Raw genomic sequence first — 6,247 nt, forward strand, 5'->3', positions numbered from 1 at the left:
GAGACTTGATCATGATCTACCTGTCCATGTGCAGCTGCACAAAATGTAGAGCGAATAAGATTCGTTCACGGACCCTCTTGAGGGTCAAATAAGAATTTCCTTTTTCAAAACATGCTCTTGGTTTGAAGTGTTTACAAGATAACTCTAAAACTTTATTTTATATAGACTTCGCATAAAATATCAATTTCAGTCCCTCAACTTGTAAATGACTTGTTTAGGTCCTAGGTTTCCAACAAACTTTGCATGAGTGACCTTGACAACCAAACACATGATTTTGGATAAAACAAGGTTTAATAAAATATGTACGAACACATAAAAACTTACAAAATCTTTTTGGCATTTTCATATATTATTTTATTACGAATATATATACATAATATATTTAAGTTGAAACAAAAAAAATGAAAAAGATAGGAGTACAGATGAAATTAATATTATATAACCATAATATTTACAAAATTTTCTAATAACTTTAATATTTTTTGCGAGAAAGATCACAACATGGAATCACATTGATCGATAACGTCGTAGATCACACTTCTATTTGGATGTTATATGCCAAGAACCGTATACATGTATCGTCCACTTTAAACTTAACAAATATTTTGATGTCAACGTAATATGTTAAGGTATGTATTAAGCACAATACTTATGTGGCCCCATTTAATCCAACATGTTACAAACTCCATCATACCTCGGGCATAGTTTATGTTTATCAGTATCACCCCGAATTGACTCCAACCCTCTAATGATTGATCAAAACATTTTAAGCTTATTAAACTTTTTGCAAATTTCTTTTCAAACAATATAGGTTGAACCATGAACTTACTTGCCATACGGACTTACAAGCCTTCATATAAAGTGTTTAAGACTTACTTGTTTGCCCCACGTTACGTGGTTATAATATACCCCTTTTTATCACTTTGACACCGACTCATTTGTCAAGTCTATCTACACATCAAGCAATGATCTTGTTGGCTTTTGATCTACTCTTTTCATGTGCTAGGATCATTAGAGATAATTTCTTATCATCTTCCAAAGGTCTAATCTTTTCTTAAAATTTTATAATTTTTGTAATATTCGAATCCCTCTAAGAGAAAGCTCCCTCTAAACGAGAGAATGTCCTTTAATAGTTTTTCACACATTCTTAAGTAAAATAGAAGATCTTTTTGATAAGCCAAGTGACTCATTTTTGTTTTTCTTAAAGTAAAGTGAAAATCTTTTTGGTGAGTTAAACATAACTCATTTTTGTTTTTCTTAAACAAACAAAAAATCTTTTTGGTGAGTTAAACTTAACTCATTTCTCCCTCTAAAATTGTGACATATAAAAAATATTTACAATTTTTATATACAAAAAGATAAAATCAATTTTGAACAAAGGAGATCATGCCCAAAGACTCAACACGATATAAAAATTGTGCACAATCAAAGGCTATTGTAAAAAGGTCGGCAAAGTTGTAATCAGTGTGGACCCTTTCAATGGTGACAAGTTTCCGGTCATAACAATCATGAATGAAATGCATTCGGAAGTCAATATGTTTTGTCTTTGAGTGTTGGACCGGGTTTTTAACAATACAAACTGTTGCCTCATTATCACACTTGATAGGGGGCTAAAGAAATTCAAACCGTATACACAAGCTGATGCTGGATCCAAATCACTTGCGAACAGCAAGCGGAGGCGGCACTGTATTCTGCTTCAGCAGTGGAAGTGGATACGGTGACTTGCTTCTTGCATTGCCAAGAGATCAACCTATCTCCCAGGAACTGACATCCACCCGATGTTGACTTCTCATCGAGATTGCATCCCCCATAACCACTATCGGTTTAAGAATGCAGTCCTAGAGGGTTGGGATACCAAATACCTAAGCAAGGTTTCCCTTTAGATACTGAAAATTACGCTTTACAGCAATTAAGTGGGATTCTTTTGGATCACACTGATATCTGGCACACTGACAAAGAGCGAACATGATGTCTGGTCTGCTATAGTGAGATACATCAGAAAGCCAATCCTGATGGATCGGAAGCTAGCGCTGGTCTGGTAGCAATCAGAGTGAGGAAAAGAGTGGAGTCCTTGAACCCAAATTTCTGAACGATATCCCGAACGTATTTCTCTTGATGTATCAAAATCCCATTCGATTTTTGTTCAACTTGAAGTCCCAGAAAGAAAGTCATCTCCCCTAATGAGCTCATCTCAAACCGGCTTTGCATGACCTGAGCAACCTCTCTACACAGTTTATCCGATGCGGATCCAAAGATAATGTTGTCAACATAAACTTGGACTAGAATTTGATCATCCTTCACTTTCTTGATAAAGAGTGTGATCGAAAACACATCTTCTATAGACATTCTTCAATAGATGTTCTACTAATGTAGTATACCAAGCACGAGGTTCCTGGTGAAGGCCATAAAGAGCTTTATCAAGATGATAAACATGTTTGGGATGATCAGGATCTTCAAAACCTGGTTGTTTCTTGGCATAAATTTCTTCCTTCACATTCCCATACAACAAGGCAGTCTTCACATCCATCTAATTTACTTTGAAATCCATGTACGAATTTTATGCCAGAAAAAGACTGATTGCCTCAAGCCTAGCAACAGGAGTATACACTTCATCATAATCAATACCTTCACGTTGAGAGACACCTTAAACCACCAATCTTGTTTTGTTTCTTATTATCACCCCCTTATCATCTTTCTTGTTCCTGAATATCCATTTTGTCCCAATAGCCTTTTTGTTTTCTGGTTTCTTGACTAGCCTCCACACATTGAGCTTCTTGAACTGTAACAGCTCATATTGCATAGCTTTAACCCGCGAGTTTCCCTTCAGAGCTACCTTGTAGTCCTTCGGTTCAACCTGTGAAATAAATCAAGTAAAAGACACATGTTAATAGTACCAGACTTGCTTTTAGTTTGGTTGCCAGCCAGAAGGAGAACCAATGATGTTTTCAGTGGAATGTATTCGATAGATGGGCAGTTGAGGTATATCATCAACAAGGGTGCCAGGCTCTGCTTGAAGATTAACCGTTAGATTCTCAACATGATGAAATATACGAGGAGCATTGATTAGAACATAATTGGCAGATTGAATGTAGTCATGTTGATCAACCAAATATTCTTGTGGAATTGGTTCATCCCAGGGATGTTCACCGTAAGGAACAATAACTGTATTAACCGGAGTTGATGCAGTGTTATCAGATTCACCAGCAGTGGGTTCAGTAGCAACAACAGCATGAGCAATTTCATCAGAAGAAGGAGGTGTGGCAACATATTCTACCACACTTGGTGCTACTTGAACATCTAGTGCAGGTTCAGTTTGAACATGTTCCACATTGTCGGTAGACATATAAGAGTCATCTGAATCGGTATCAGATACGTCTTCAACAACAACTAAATCAGTTGAATCAGCGGACTGAGGAGCACGGTTGTTAACAGCTTGATTATTATTTCCTGGATGAGGAGGGACTGCAGGTGATACATGTCTGTTGGAAGGTCCGGCAGACAAACTGTTGATTATAGATTGCATCAACAGAGGATTAGGCATATAAGATGGAACTTGAGTATGTGTAGTTGGTGGTGTTGACATGCCACGGAACTGGTTGAACAGGTAGTCATAGTCAAACAACCAGACGAGTCCCGTACGAGCATCGGTAGCGTTAAGCTCTTTCCAGTCGACATTGAAGGATTCCAGTATCAGCTTAGTCTTCTTATTTTAGACACACAATAAACTGTTTTGTTAGAAACATACCCAACAAAATAACACTCATCAGCCTTTTCAGCAAACTTGGGATCAGGCTGAGCACCTGTATGGAGTAAGTTACATGGACATCCAATGTCTTGAAGTAGTTGGCTTGCGTCTTTGTCTTGTAGTAGACTTCAAATGGAGTCTTCTTCAAGCGCTTGTTAATGATCACACAGTTTTTAATGAAGCAAGCAACGTTGATCGCTTCACCCCAAAAGTGTATTGGAAGTTTGGAGTCTGACAGCATTGTTCTAGCAGCTTCAATCAATGTTCGGTTACGACATTCAGCAACTCCATTTTTTTGGGGAGTATAAGCCACACTGAAATGGCGGTCTATTCCAATTGAACTACAGAAATCATCCACCGTTCTGTTACAAAACTCTGTCCCATTGTCGCTTCTGATACACCTCACCTTTTTATCCGCCTGCCTCTCCACAAGTGTAATGAACTTGATCAAAAACTGAGCGCTTTCATCCTTGTTCCCTAAAAGGAAAGTCCAACTGAAACGAGAATAATCATTAGTAATCACATGACAATAGGCTTTTCGGCCGATTACCAATGGATGGATAGGTCCAAGTAAATCCATATGCGATAGTTGAAGAATGGAATCTATGGAGTTGATCGTCGTGGGCTTATGAGGGAGCTTATGTTGCTTGCATTTAGAGTACGAAATACATTTCTCAATGCAGAAAGTTTTTAACAGGCAATCCCCTCACACGCTCACCTTTGACCAGCTTGTTCAAGTTTTTAAAGTTAACGTGGCCAAGACGTCTATGCCATAGAGATGAGTGGTTCTCTAAGGCTTTAGACATTAAACATGAAGCGGTCCTACGTGAGTAAGAGCTATTCATGTCCAATATATAAGCATCATTGTGCCTCGGAGTACGCATCAAGATCCATTCCTCTGGGAATTTGAAACCTGGTTTCAGAATCAAGCATTCATTTTCTGTTAATAACGTGGAGTATTGTCGATCACAGATTTGTGAGACACTAAGCAGATTGTGATTCAGTTGCTCCACCAAATTGACATCATCAAACGTCAGAATTCCATTTGACACTCTTCCCCTCTTTGTGATGTTTCCACCCACGTCTCCGGAAAATAAAACGTGTCCACCATCAAATGGTTTAACGTCAAACAGTATGGACTTGTCTCCCGTCATGTGTCAGGTGCAGCCACTGTCTAGGTACCAATTACCGTTGACAGACCTTCTTGGCTGACCCTACTGTTTGACGTTAACAGCTTAATTAGACATGGGTTCCCAAGACTTAGTTGTCTCAGGAAGGTTGACTTCAGTGTTACCAAATTTTATTTTCGTGTCACGGATTATGAAGTCTTGGGATGTGTCAGAGTCGGAAGAACAATCCTTTGGATCCCATGCAGATGCAGGTTTCCTGATTTTTGAAGACTTTATGGAATGTCTTCTTCTTGGTTTTTAAATAAAATCCTCAGATTTCTTAATCTTTGGGTTCCTTTTGGTGAGTTCTTTGACCTTCTAGTCTTAAAACTCCTTTTTGCTCTTTCCTTTTTGGTTATCCAAAAAAGTGGTTTACTAGTTTTCCTGTTTTTGGATCTCACGTCCATTTCATTGTCAGGACTATCAGTTTGATCAGTTCTTGTTCTTGGGCTTGGTGTAGCCTTATAACGGAATAGATTAAGCTGACTATTCATTTCTCTTCGCTTTCTATGCCAGTTTTTGCAATGTCTTGCAAGGTGAGATGGGTTACCACAAACGAAGCAAAGTTTTCATCTAGAATCCCTTTAGAACTCATCATAACTATGATATACATGTTGTGTGGAAAAAGGTGATGCTTGGAAAGAAACATAAAGGTTATTAGATATGTAACCTCGATCATCAAAAACATTTAATAAGAATGAATTTACATAATCTTTTTGACGACAACCTAGTAGTTGTTATCAAAGTGATTGTATAATTGAGGATGATTATATTGATTAATTGATTGAAAGAAAGAGTTTTTGTGAGGTGGGACATATTTATGGGATGTACTAGCCTTTTCATTTTCAAAACTATTTCTTTTATTGTATTCTCCCTCAATTTTACAATCTTTTGATGAACAACTAGTTACGTTTGTTTCAACAAACACATTTTCTTGCACAATTTTTGTCACACCCCCACTTTAGGGCCTAGGCGTGTGACCAATAGTTGGTACCTGTTTTGTAAATAAATCAGAGTTGCGGGTTTTATTTCAGCGGAAGTCTTTAATAAAATATTATTACTTTGAAAACTTATTAAACTCTCGGGTTTAAATACCCGTTCAATGTTTCAAATACATTTCTCTCGAAAAAATATTTCTTTTATAATATTTTGAAATAAAATATCTGAGCCATCAGATAACATCTAATGACTATAACTCCAATCTTCTATTCCTCTTTGCTTGTATAGTCTAACCTTTCTTGTTTCCCTGTAACATGTGGGAAAAACACGTCAGCACAAAGCTGGTGAATAACGCTGACTCTAAAATCTCTTTTCAATACCAATGTGAAAACCA

The sequence above is a fragment of the Bidens hawaiensis genome, unplaced genomic scaffold, assembly GCF_021521415.1.
Source record: "Bidens hawaiensis isolate Kalapana, Puna unplaced genomic scaffold, B.hawaiensis_p1.1 tig00014347_1, whole genome shotgun sequence".
Taxonomy (NCBI): Eukaryota; Viridiplantae; Streptophyta; class Magnoliopsida; order Asterales; family Asteraceae; genus Bidens; species Bidens hawaiensis.